This window comes from Pinus tabuliformis, chromosome 4_2, assembly GCF_031772625.1.
Source record: "Pinus tabuliformis cultivar Carrire ecotype Pingquan chromosome 4_2, CPIR1, whole genome shotgun sequence".
Lineage (NCBI taxonomy): Eukaryota > Viridiplantae > Streptophyta > Pinopsida > Pinales > Pinaceae > Pinus > Pinus tabuliformis.
The window spans coordinates 485,526,681-485,541,398 of record NC_142304.1 but is presented as its reverse complement, the minus strand read 5'-3'; positions in this window follow the sequence as shown (position 1 = coordinate 485,541,398).

Sequence of the window (14,718 nt, the reverse complement as noted above, 5' to 3'; positions counted from 1 at the left end):
ACTGCATTCATCTGTCCGTGGGGCACATTCGCTTATCGAAAATTACCCTTTGGTTTAAAGAACGCAGGGGCGACGTTTCAGAGGGCAATGAATTATGACTTCCATGACATCAAGAACATCGTTCAACCTTATCTCGACGACCTTCCGGCTCATTCGCGAAAGCGGACTGATCATCCGCAGCATTTAAGAGCGATATTTCTATGTTGCCGACACTACAAGATAAGACTCAATCGACACAAATGTGTGTTTTGCGTCAGTTCTGGTCGTTTACTTGGCTTTGTAGTCTCTAAGGATGGCTCGACCCTTGCAAGGTTCAGGCAATCATTAATTTGCCTCCACCTTCAAATTTGCTTCAGATTCAGAAACTCCAAGGGAAAGCAAACTTTCTGAGGAGGTTCATTCCAAATTACGCAGAACTTGCTAAAGGTTATACTCGTCTTTTGAAAAAGGATGTACCTTTTGTCTGGGATCAGGTGGCGCAAGCTTCCTTTGATGCTCTGAAAGATTCTCTAGTAAAAGCATCATTAATGTATGCCCCGGACTATCAAAGAGATTTTAACCTGTATCTGGCTGCAGCAGATACGACCATTGCGATGGTTTTAGTTCAAGAAGTCGATGGAATTGAACATCCTATATATTATTTAAGTAAAAACTTGAATGATACAAAAAGCAAATATTCTTATGTTGAAAAGCTAGCACTCGCTGCTGTTCAAGCGATACAAAGATTTCGACATTATGTCCTCTTTTAGAAAACTACCATTCTATCAGATTGTAACCCCATGACTTATATATATTGTCGTGACAGTTGATGGGGGGAAAATATTCAAAATGGATAGCGATCCTTCAAGAGTTCGATCTGGAATTTGTAAAATCCAAATCAAAGAAAGCTTTAGTTTTCGCAGAATTATTGTGCGATCTCCCATTGTCGTCCAACGATGAAACATCAGAAGAGTCAATCGTGGACGAAAGTTTGTTTCTCATATCTGCAAGAGATGAGTGGTATGGAGATATAATAATTTATCTCCAAACCCAAAAATTCAAGCCTGACACCTCTCACTCAGAACAGAAACGTATACGATACCAAGCGAAAGACTACATGATCGTTGGTGATACGCTTTACCGTCGTGGTATCGATACAGTTCTGAGGAGGTGCCTCACCCATGAAGAGGCCGAAAAAGCCCTGAATGAATGTCATTCAGGCGAGTGTGGGGGGCATCAATCTGGATATGCTACAACACAGAAAATCTTACGAGGAGGATACTTCTGGCAACCCATGTTCAAAGATTGCATAACCGCAGTCAGAAGTTGCCATGCTTGTCAAATTTTCGATAGCAAAACCAGAAGACCACCCGCACCTTTACAGCCAATAGTTGTTGTTGGGCCTTTCGCCAAATGGGGCATCGATTTCATGCAATGTAACCCCACCTCGACTGGGGGGCATGGGTATATTATAGTCGCTGTTGACTATTTTGCCAAATGGGCCGAGGCGATGCCTACATTGGATAACACTGGTGAAACAACTGCCCTTTTCTTTTTCAATCATGTAGTCGCCAGGTTCGGCGTACCACAGGCTATAGTTACAGATCATGGATCGCATTTTCGCAATCATATGATGGTTGAATTAGCTGCCAAGCTAAGGCTATCTCACGACAGCTCTACCCCGTATTATCCGCAAGCCAACGGACAAGTTGAAGCAATAAACAAGGTCCTGAAGCGTATGTTGCAAAGGATGATCGGGGTTCACAAAAGAAGGTGGCACCTAATCCTGTACTCAGCCTTGTGGGCTTACCAAACATCGGTAAAGAACGCGACCGGGTTCACACCTTTCCAATTGGTGTATGGCCTGGAAGCAGTCTTGCCAATCCAGTGTGAAATTTCGTCTCTTAAACTCGCAATTGATCTCCCCCCTGGAACTTTAGAAGAATAGGCTCGTTTCTTGGAATTAATCCAATTGGATGAAACCCGTCGTGATGCCGCTTTGGCTAACGAAGCCCATAAGAAACGAGTCAAGGCGCAGTTCGACAAAAATGTCAAACCTCGTGTCTTCTCAGAAGGTGACTTGGTCTTGCTTTATGACCAAGAATCCGATAAATTGGGAGCAGGTAAATTTAATTCTTTATGGATGGGCCCCTATATTGTTAAACGAGTGTTAGCAAAAGGAGCCTACGAGTTGATGGATTATGATGGAATCCCTCTGGCGCAACCCCATAATGGGTTGTACCTCAAGCGTTACTATGCTTAAATAGTGACCAATATGCATGCACCTCGAGTTGCGTTATTATGCTGGGGGCATGCAAAATTATCATCGAGCAGTTTTAGCACAAAGTTCATGCTCGTTAAAAAATAAACGCAAGATTCGAGCAGTTTTAGCATAAAGTTCATGCTCATTAAAAAATAAACGTAAGATCCGAGCAGTTTTAACGCGGACTTCATGCTCGTTAAAAAATAAACATAAGCAATGAGCAAGTGTTTCCACCAGCGTTTAAGCTCATTTTAAAATAAAAAATGAACCATCCCGGTAAATAACCACTGTGAATGTAATATCATCAGCCATTAAAGCCTTGGTCGTGTTTGCACCATCACCTCCACTTTTCCATTGGCCGATCGTTCACCTCCATATGATTGTTTACCCATTTTGAGGAACAGCTGCGAAGAGTGATTTCACCTAGCCATCCTTGTGACACTGCCGTGATTGGAAAATTCCAACCTGTACCTGGAATCAGCTGCTATCCCTGTTTATCACTCGTTCCTCAAAAGACGAGTCTTCTTTAAGCTCTTTTCAACTGACTCGTAAAATATGAAAAGATTTCTGAGTTTTGGCCTTCCAGCTCGATAAAGCGACCGAAAGAGCTATCCCTCCTCTAGATTTTAATCTTTTTGGACCTGAGGGATTATTGCACAAAAAGATCGAGCACTTGTTTTGTTTGGCTCGTTAAAACTATTGAAAACTCATCCCTTCTGTATTGTTTTATGCTTTTTCGGACTTAAGGGATTAGATGACGAAAAAGGACTTTTGGAGTTAACTTTATGTACCTTTTCAGACTCTCTAAAAATGAAAAGGACCGAGTTATCCTTGTCGTTAGACTCGTTAAAATCATTAAATAGCGACAAACTTGTCTTTAGACGAGAACGAGTTTCACTATCGCTAGGCTCGTTAAAACATAGCGATGGGCTTGCCCGAAGGGCAGGTTATAGAACAAGCATATGTTATCCTCCTCAAGCTTGACAAAAATAAAGAGGTACTAGTCAGCAATGACTGGGGAAAAATTGGGAGAAACTAAAGAAAACTTTGATGGTAGCAAGTCGCTCTTGAACATGACACTTTTCCTCCGTACCACCATCGGGTTGGGTTGTTTCATTCACCGGTCACATCCATGGTCTCGCCATACCATCCATATTTGGGGTAATGCTACCAATCCATCGCATCAGTGTCGCCATATGTTCAAGAGAAGTCGTTCAGAAAAGTCAACCGTGTCCCATCCACTGCCATACATTATCCTTCATCCTTTCATGACCGCCACCCTGAATCATATGTCACAGATCGTTTTCACCTCCATTAAAATCATTAGCTCCGTTCCGTGTCACTGATGTGGGATTCATTAAGGCCCTCCTTTGACGGATCACTTCTTGTCGACATCAGCTCATTATCCAAGAAATTGATCTAGGAACAACCCCTTCAGTACTTTGAAGCTTGCATGCCACAATGGCAAGGTTCTCACTTCCGGCGACAGGTATACATCAATGACCTTCGACCGAAAGATTTTGCATGGTGTTCGACGCCAAGTCCTTTATTCACACCACGTGAATTGTACTGTAGTACCTTGAGGGTCATTATCATTATCGGTGATTCCTCTCGCGCTTGTTAACGGTTTACATCATTGACCGGTAATCAAGCGATGTCTTTCCATGTTCGACTTCAGAACATTTCTCACATGGATCGACTTGTACTTAGAGTGAAGATCGAACGAGTTTGAAGACCCCGGATCTAGTTTCATCCATCCGGGCTGCGATATATATTCAGGAAAGATAAAGACATTGACATGTACATCATTGCAGCAGATAATCATCCTACTCAAAGGATGATAATTTCATCAAAATTATCAGTCTACCATCAGACGATTGTCTGTTCTATGTACAGAAAAATGAATTTATAAAGCTGAGCATGGGAATGCCCGCCTCAGCTAGATCATGAAAGCAGTATGAAAAATAATGTATTGTATTGTATCTTATTACAGGTCTCCTCCCAGCATTGGATGAACTTCGGATCCCCCTGATAAAGCATTTCACCCGATAAACAGCCTCATACTTTAGGGGGCAACTGTTATAGACATTTTTGTGCCTTACAGCATTGAGCATGAAATGTCCATAATCTAAGGGATCCAAAGTCCCTAAACATGTTGTTCCTACCCCTAGAGGAACAAGGCTAACAAACCATAGCAATTCACAGAAGTTCTCCACCAGAAACTGCTCAAAAACAAGTCAATTCAGGATCATTTCAGTGGCTACACTAGCTGTTTGCGCTGAATGTCAAAGCCAACACTGGCTACCTGCGTTGAATGTCAACTGGAACACTAGCTACCTACGCTGAACGAGAATGGACAAGTGGCGGGCTCATTTCTCAAGGTGTCAAAACCCAGGAAGCTTCCAAAATGACACTTGCCTCAGGGAATTCGACTGGTGATGAGTAAGAGGTTCCAAATCTCCAAATGGAAGCAATAACCTCCAAGTGGACTCAAGAACTGACAGAGGGAGAGGACACTAGTCAGATCTCAAGCTGACTCATCCTCTCTCCAAACATCTATATATGGATCTCTCCTCCATGAGATCTGGAGGCTGGAATTTTGTTATTGCAAAGAATTGTTGTTGGTTTGAGACTGGAATCATTGGGTGCTTAATGCTTTGAAGGGGCTGAAGATAGGAATTCCATTTGCTGGGAAGGAGATGCTGGATTGGAGCCCTCTGGGTTGTATCTCTTCCTGAACCTTGTTATTCATCAATAAAGCTATCTTGGTTTCTCCTATATGCTGATGTATTTTGATGTATAAATGTATTAGTGTATCTGGTTTATTTCTAATCCTAAACTAGTTATGAATGTGAACATCTGTCTTTGTGTAGTGTTCTTCTCTTGTCTCAAGTAGCTGTTCTCTTGTCACAAGTAGCTGTTCTCTTGTGATCTTGCAGGAAGTTGAAGCTGGATAAGCAAGAAGGCAAGTAGCTGTGAACACCCAAAGAGAAGAGAGACCGGATCGAGGGACAAACGGAAGACACCGGTAAGTCTATTGATCTCTCTTCTTTCACATTTCATAAAGGAAGAAACCAGAATAGTTGTACTCGTTTGTTGCTAAGGCACTGTCACACCTTAGGTGGATAGGATCGTCCTGCATAGGCATTTTTCCCCACAACACGTGGGTTTTTCATAAACCGAGAAACAAGGCCAATAGCAAAGGAAAGGTCAGGACGAGTATGGGTTAGATACAAAAGTTTTCCTACAAGTTGATGGTATAAGGTAGCATCAACTTCAGGAGAAGTACACGTGACTGAAAGTTTGACTCCAGACTGAAAGGGAGAAGGGGCTAGCTTACAGTCTTCCATGTGAAAGTGGCATAGAATATCACAGGCATACTTGGACTGAGAAAGGGAAATACCTTCCTTGGATTGCAAGACTTGAAGACCGAGAAAATAATGTAAGTGTCCTAAGTCTGTCATTTCAAACTTCCTTTTAAGGCTAGACTTCACATGGTTTATAAGGTTGGGATCACTACCGGTAAGGATAAGATCATCAACATAAAGAACAAGAATGATAAGAGACTTGCCCACTTGCTTGGTGTAGACTGTATTGTCAGAATGAGACCTAGAAAAGCCAGATTCTAAAAGAAAGCTATCCATTTTGGCATACCAAGCTCGAGGAGCTTGCTTGAGACCATAAAGGGATTTCTTAAGCCGACATACAAGGCTGGAGTCTGTTTTTATGAAGCCAATGGGTTGTTCCATATAGATTTCTTCATGCAAGTCCCCATGCAAGAAGGCAGATTTAACATCCATCTGATGGACTTCCCATTTGAACGAGGCAGCAAGGGAAAGAACAAGACGGATAGAGTTCATTTTGGCAACAAGGGAGAAGGTTTCAGTGTAGTCAATGCCTTCAACCTGTAAAAAACCTTTAGCAACAAGACGAGCTTTATGTTTATCAACTTTCCCATCTGGTCCATACTTGGTTCTGTAAACCCATTTGCATCTAACAAGTTTTCGTCCCTTTGGTAGAGGAACAAGATCCCATGTATCATTTGCCAATAATGAATGATATTTTTCATTCATAGCTGCTTCCCAATCTGGATGGCCTGAAGTTTCTGCAAAGGTGTCAGGATCATAATTTACTGGAGCTTGAGCCAGTAAAGAAGAGGCTCTGTCAAACTGAGAAAGTGTGCATCACTGATCTGTAGGATCATCGGCAAGATCACCTGTTGCATCTCGAGTAGCACGAACCCATTTTGGAACCTGAGGAGCTGAAGGAGGATCCTGAGATGGTGGGGGAGGATTGTCATCCTCACTTTCATCATCTGAAGGAGAAATGTTTTCAAAAGTAGAAGAGATAGGAAGAGGTGGCACATCCGCCGGACTATGCTCGCAGGCCGATATATTTTCATCAAATTTTACATCTCTTCTAATGATAACATTTTTGGACTTAAATGGAATAAGTCTATAGCCTTTGACATCTTCAGAATATCCAACAAAAGTACATTTTTCACTCTTAGGTTCTAAAGCTTTATGCTTTTCATCTGGAATATGGGCCCACGCTTCACTTCCAAAAACACGAAAGTGACTTACATCTGGTTTGATTGAGCTCCATGCTTCTTCTGGAGTGATATTCTTTAAAGCCTTAGTAGGAGTGCGATTTATTATGTAATTTGCACAGTTAATTGCTTCTGCCCAAAAACTAAGACCAAGTCCTTTAGATTGTAGCATACAATTAGCCATTTCCTTTAAGGTGCAATTCTTCCTTTCAGCTACACCATTTTGTTGTGGAGTATATGGAACAGTATGTTGCATTTGAATTCCATTCTCAGTGCAATAGTTGATGAATGTGTTTTTAACATATTCTCCGCCATTATCAGATCTTAGCTTAAGAATTTGATGTCCAGATTATTTTTCAACAAAGGCTTTGAAGGCCAAAAATGTGTTAAATACTTCACTCTTGAGTTTTAAGAAGTATACCCAAGTGCGTCTCGAGAAATCATCAATGAAAGTTAAGAAATACTTGCAGCCAAAGAATGAAACAATAGGAAGTGGACCACATAAATCACTATGCACAAGCTGTAAAGGGGCTGAGGCGTGCCAAGAGGCACGTTTTTCAAAACTGTCCCGATGATGTTTTCTGAGTACACATCCGGAACAAACACCATCTCTGCAAGATACCATAGTAAGACGTGTCACCATATTTTCTTTACATAGATGCTGAAGGGAGCGATAGTTTAAGTGACCAAATCGCTCATGCCAAAGTTTGCTCACTTCATCGTTATGGGCAACAAATACTGAGGGAAGAGTTGATGACCCAAAGTTGTGAAACTTATACAACCTTGTAGAATCATCAGCAATGCCAATAGCCAAAATTCGTTTAGGATCTCTTAAGTCCTTGATTACAACATCATGAGGTGAAAATTCAACGATTTTACCTTCACCTGAATGAGTTATCTGATATACAGATAGAAGGTTGCAAGATAAGGTTGGAACATATAATACATCATTAAATTGACCATTGTCTAGATGAGCAGTTCTAGTCCCTACAACACTAAGAGATCTATCATCACCAACATATATATTTTTGGTGTTACAATCATTGAAAGAAGAAAACATGGCTTTGTTTTTGGCCATGTGATAAGAAGCTCCAGAATCAATGAGCCACTCATGAGAATGAGAAGAAGAAGATACATTTAATGCATAGCCAGACCGAGATGCTTGACAACCACATGCAGAAAGTGCCATTCCTAAAGATGAAGTTGAAGTTGAAGATTGCCCCAAATGGATGTTATGCTTCTTCATTGCTGCTTCCAAGGCTTCCATCTTCTTAAAGCATTTTGATTCTAAGTGGCCATCTCGATTACAAAAATTGCAATGTCTATCAGTCTTCTTCCCTTTGTTTTTATTTGTCTTATCATTTTGTTGAAATGATTTTTCATTTTGGGGCTGAAATTGCTTAGGACCCTTGTTTGGTTTAGGACCATTCTTTTTAGGATATGACTTCTTAGGATTCTTTGAATTTGGTTGCTGCTGGGCGGCTAACGCTTTCTTGGAAGAGTTTCCAAGATTAAGAAGACCAAGGTGTAAGAGTTTTTCTTGTTCTCTTATTAAAGAATCACAAAAGGAGTCAAAGGAAGGGGACTTGTAGTCTGTTCCTTGAGAAATGAAAGCTTCTCTTGTAGAATGGAAGGTGGAAACAAACACAGAGTAGGCTGGTCCCAACTTAGTAAGAATGGAATAGATAAGGTTACTATCTTCTTTCTTAACTTTAACGCCTTCCAAGAGATATCTAAGGGTCTTGAACTTGGACAAGAAATCTTCAATGCAAGAAAAATTATTAGGGTCCAATGTAAGCAACTCATTTTCAAGTTGATGGGCTCTAAGTTCATTTTTAATCCCAAAAACTTTATTGATTTGTTTCATTGCTTCATCAGGAGTATCAAGTTCTGCAATATGGAATCTAAGATCTGGAGAAATAGACATCCTTATCAATCCACGTTCTTGATCTTGCCTATTTTCCCATTTAGCAGCTTTATCTTCATCCTTCGGTTTCTTTTCTTGGCCTGAGGCTATTCTGTAGAGACCTTTACTTCTAAGTAAATCCTCAATGTAGGACAACCATTGGAAGTAGTTGGTGCTGTCAAGTGTAACTTGGTATTGACTTTCCATTTCAATGGAAACTGAAGCTAAAGATGCTGAAAATAAGTGTTCCAATGGATAGATCTCGAAAAATTAGGCTGGTTTAAAAAAAACGGCTCTGAAAACGGCTTCCGGATGAAGAAGTTATGGCTTTTTGAAAAAAAGTTGTTGAAGTTGCCGACGAAGTGCGGGAATGTGTGGAAATGAAAAAGTCCGCCCCCACAAAATGGAGACTTGAACCCAAGACCTCTACTCTCTTAAAATAGCTTTGAACCAATTGAGATATACAAAAAATTTGAGAGAGAGAGAGAGAGAGAGGGGGGGGGTGCTTTGGGTTACGTGCTTGCTTTGAGAAAGCTCTTTTTCCCTACAAAACAAAAAACACAAAACCCAACACAGACATGCAAAGAAAACGAACCTTACGGCTTGAAGTTAGCTTTAGCCGAAAAAATATATATTTTGAAAAATGAACCTTGCGGCTCAAAGTTAGCTTTAGCCAGAAACTAAATATTTTCCTCAATGTTTCTGATTTTCCGAGATCACACTAAGGCGCAGGGAAAAGAGCATATGCATGAGAAAAATCCTTCCTTTCTGTTTCTGATTTGCCCAGATCGCACAGAGTCGCAGGGCAAAGAGCATACGCAGAAATGAAAGGTATAGATCCGGTAATAAAAAAGGCTAAATAAACCGAAACCGAAATAAACAGAGAGAAAATAACTGTAAACTGCAAATAAACACTGTATACCTCCAGATATTATAAATGACGTAGCTAGGGCTACCGGAAACCTTTTTGCGTGAAACGAAAGGGGTTCCTCACTAGAACAGATGCTCCCAACACACCAGAGCAGTCCTCTCGGCCCGAAAGCAGTCAGAAATAGCAGATCTAGGAAACGGCAGTCGGATACAGTTCTACCGGCTTTAGATTTGGATCACCAATGGACGCGGCCCTCAAATAGCTCTGATACCATGTAGGAATTTACAGGGTAAGTTCATTAGACAGAACACCAAAGGACACCGCTCACAACCAGATCGCAGATCAATACACCAGTATTTTTGACGTGGTTAAAACTCTCAAAGAGGGAAACAGTCCACGGCCTGAGCCAACGCAGCCACTTCAGGCAATTTATTAATAAAAGAATGAAAATTTACATATGTTTCTCTCATGCACGGATTACCCTACAAATGACCCTCCATGTGCTTTAAATAGAAATCATGGACCAATCGGGTGTCAAGCCACAGATCAAGTGTCGGTAATACCGAGGAGAGAATGAACCGTCGGATCACTACATATCGTGACCGTCGGATTGTAAGTTACAAAATGTACAACAGTAAAGAAACACACTTTACCTAACTCTATACTAGACCAAGTTGTACTTAACTATTTCCTATGTGTCGGAATATCCTAACATTATGTGGTTGACTTAAGTGTTACACGCTAACGCTTCTCTCGTGATGATGAGGGATGCGACTAACGTGTTTCATGATGACAAACTCCAGCATTAGTCTGCTACCGCCACGGAAATAAACTTGATCCATGTCCTGGTGCATTATAATGCTTTGTATGTAAACTATAAGGTGCGTTATAGCTCAAATACTATGAGAAAAAATATAAATTTCCTGTATGTAACTTATAAAGTGTGTTATAGCTTAAATACTATGAGAAAAACTATAATTTTTTTTATAAGCATTGGTGTTAATTTGTTTTTTTTGTTTTTTTTAATTTTTTTCATACCAATTTGTTGAAAAAGTTGAGTAGACAAAACAAATAATTCACACACAAATTCATGAGTTGTTGGTCTCCTATTGATAACACAAAACATGATGCTTACAATGTACTTTTATCCTTTTCCAACTAGCGATTTGCCTTATTGACATACAACCACATGCAACCACACACTTAAAGTCATCATATCACTTGACTTCATTCAACAGTCAAACACTCAACCTGCAACCTCTCTAAATTGAACCAACAGGCGTAATTGCTTTATTTTTTCTCTAAATTTATTTTCTTGTGTTTAGTTAAACATTTTTGTGATGTTGGTGATAGCATAAACAACGATTATAACGATTCTATAATGTGAAATAAAACACTTAAAAGAATCAAAAACTTTAATGCCCAAGAAGAAATACCTCCAGCCATTGATGCTTTCTCACACTCTGATATCAAATAAAACAAGATTGCCTGTAATTTGCTTTTTCACGATAGTTGCCCCAATTTTCCACTGTACAGGATAATGGAACGTACGCACAGACTTCCAATTATTCAGTGAAAAATAACTTCTTTACTGGTCACCTGCAACAATGATTTCAACTTATCCAAAACCGTAGCTTCAACGGAATGAAGCTCCAAGCCCAACCTGCTTCCGAATCTGCGTGGGTATTGAACCAAGTCGAGTGGGCTTTGGATAACGCTGACTGGTTGAGTGTTTAAACAAAGAAGTGACGTGATCGGAAGTCAAGCTTTAGAATTGAAACACTTTAAGCTTTGAAAAGAAATGGTCGAAAAGTCGATTGAAGGCCTAGAATGAACGAGAGAGGATGAAACCCAAAACTCTCATCTGTGTGGCACTTCCAAGCTCAGCTCACTCTAACTTGATGGTGTAAAGCTGAAAGGGATTGAGTTAGTGAGCTTGGGGACCAAACAGAAGTATTTATAGCCAAGCTTCCATCAAGCTTCTGTTGGCTATGTGTCAAGTGTTCCACAAATCATGGTAGAGAACTGCAGAGGGAGTAATGGACCACTCCAGAATCTCCCAACAAGAAATTAATTAATTGCAGTTGATTTCTGTAATTTAAGGAAATAACTGCAGTTGGTTTCTGTGATTGAAGGAAATGACTGTAGTTTACTTCCGTAATTGTCGGCGGTAGTTGGGAAAACGTAAAGGGCACTTAACATTCTCCCACTTGGTGCATACTTCCAATCTTAATGTCTCATCTTAAAACCCATTGATAATTTGTATTAAGTAATAGATACATGAATCATGGCGATAAGTCCTCTAATGATGAGAATTATCTTCCATGTATTACTATGTATTTATTTCTATTATAATTTATGTGGCAACAATTTCTTAATGAATAAACCTTATGTATTCTTGGTCCTACACAGATGAATTCTCTCAAATCAAATTAAGGTGCACATAAATATGAGGAAAACATCACAATAATTAAGAATTTCATTAAAATAACATTGTCCATACAATGAGAAACTACATAATGGAACCAAGTCCCATATTCATTACATGATCCTTGAATTTAAACGGTGGCATGCCCTTAGTCCAAGGATTAGCGATCATCAACTCAGTGCTAACATGCTCAATGACCACTTTCTTTTCTTTAACACGTTCCCTTATAGCTAAATACTTAATGTCGATGTGTTTATTTCAACTCCCACTTTGTTGTTCTTAGCTATAAAAACAACAGTTGAATTGTCGCAATATATTCTCAATGGCTTAGAGATAGAATCCATAATTCTAAGCCCAAAAATGAAACTCTTAAGCCATACATCATGTAAAGTAGCCTCAAAATAGGAGACGAACTTAGCTTCCATAGTGGAAGTGGCAATCAAAGTTTGCTTGGCACTCCTCCATGATATAGCTCCACCGGCCATCATAAAAATGTATCCTTATGTTGATTTGTGTGAATCAACACATCCAGCAAAGTCAGAATCTGAGTAGCCAATTACTTCCAAATTTTCCATCTGTCTATACATAAGCATGTAGTTTTTGGTTCCTTGAAGGTGCCTCATTACTTTCTTTGCAGCTCTCCAGTGGTCTAAACCTGGATCACTCTGATATCATCCCAACATTCCCACAACAAATGCAATGTCAGGTCTTGTGCAGACCTTAGCATACATCAGGCTTCCGACAGCATAAGCATATGGAATCTTCTTCATTTGTTCCCTTCCAAATTCATTCTTCGGGCATTGGTTCAAATTGAAGCTATCACCCTTCACAATGGGAGCTACACTTGGTGAACAATCCTTCATCTGAAATCTCTCTAAAATTTTATTAATATAGGTTTCCTGAGACAGACCCAAGATTCCTTGAAATCTATCTCTATGGATCTTACTGCCAATGACATAAGATGCCTCACCCATATCCTTCATATCGAAATTTTTAGAGAGGAATTGTTTCACCTTATGCAACAAACCTTTATCATTGGTTGCTAGCAAAATGTCATCCACATGTAAAACAAGAAAACAGACTTTACTCCCACTGACTTTCAGGTATATACATTGATCCATAATGTTTTCTACAAAACCGAAAGAAGAAATTACAGTTTGGAATTTCAAATACCATTGGCGGGATGCTTTTTTAAATCCGTATAAGGATTTCTTGAGCTTGCAAACCAATTGCTCACCATCATTAGAGGGGAATCCTTCACGCTGTTTCATGTAAACCTCCTCCTCTAGATCTCCATTGAGAAATGTTGTTTTCACATCCATTTGTTGCAACTCCAAGTCAAAATGGGCTACTAATGCCATAATAACGTGCAAGGAATCTTTCTTAGATATAGGAGAGAAAATCTCCGTGTAATCGATTCCTTCTTTCTGAGTGAATCCCTTAACAACGAGTCTTGCCTTGTGTCTCTCAATTTTACCTAATGAGTCTTTCTTTGTCTTAAAGACCCATTTACATCCAATGGCTTTTGCACCATTAGGCAACTCAACAAGATCCCAGACTTTGTTACTCTTTATATAATTCATCTCTTCCTTCATGGAATCGTACCATAATTCTGATTCTTTGCAACTCATGGCTTGTGAAAAGGACTCGGGATCATTTTCAACTCCAATGTTATAGTCAGATTCTTGCAGATACAAAACATAATCATCAGGAATTGTTGATCTCTTTGTTCTAGTAGATATTCTTAATGCTGTACCACCATCTTCCTGAGAAGTATGTGGTTCAACTCATTGTTCAAAATTTATTGGAAACTCTTGAACTACTTGATCTACTGGAATGCCGTCAGCAGCTTGTGGAACTTCAACAATTGGTTGTTCAACACCAGTTTGTACTTGAGGGGTGCTGTGAACAATAACCAATCTATCACTTTGATCCAGGTGGATATTGGTGGCCACCTGCCAAGTCCACCTGGACCCCCACCATTGTCTTTCTCAGCATTTTCAGTTTCCTTAATTGTAGCACAACTTACTATTTTTAGCAATTTTTCGGGTCCTGAACTTCCGGAGCCGTTTTGAGGCCCTAAACAACGTTTTTTGGGCTCGGATAGATCTTTCTAATGAGCTATTGTACGCGTCAAACGGAGATCATGTGCCAAAGTTACGACCCCAGGAAGTTGATGTACCAACTTACCCCCAAATGGGGCCCATAGTTTGGCGTTTCATCTCCTAGGGTTAGGTTTTGGAATGTTAAGGGTTTTCCATTGTTTCTCAACAATAAATAGGCCTTCGAGCCTCATTGTAACACAGTTCAGAGGCATGTAGCCATCACATCTCTTCTCAGAGATAAGCTACCATCGCCCTAGCTGGTTTATTTCCATTTCTGATTGTAAGCATATTTCAGTATTTTCCATTAATGAAATGAAGTATTATTTCCGCTGCATCTTTGTGTATATGGTTATCTCTGTAATTTGTTGCGTTCCTGTTTAAATCCGGATCAGTGGTATCAGAGCAGTCTGCTTTTTCTCTGTTTTTCTTTGCATGTCCCCAACAAGGTCGGGATATAAGGAGTTAGGGCTTGAACTGGTTGAACCTTTGCAATACCAGCCTCGCAAATCCCGACGGCCTCCCATGGCGGACGAGAAGAAAGACGAGGGGGCAGGAGATCCCATCAAAATCTTGCTCGAAGAAGCCCTCAAGCGACAACAGAATGCGATGATGGACAG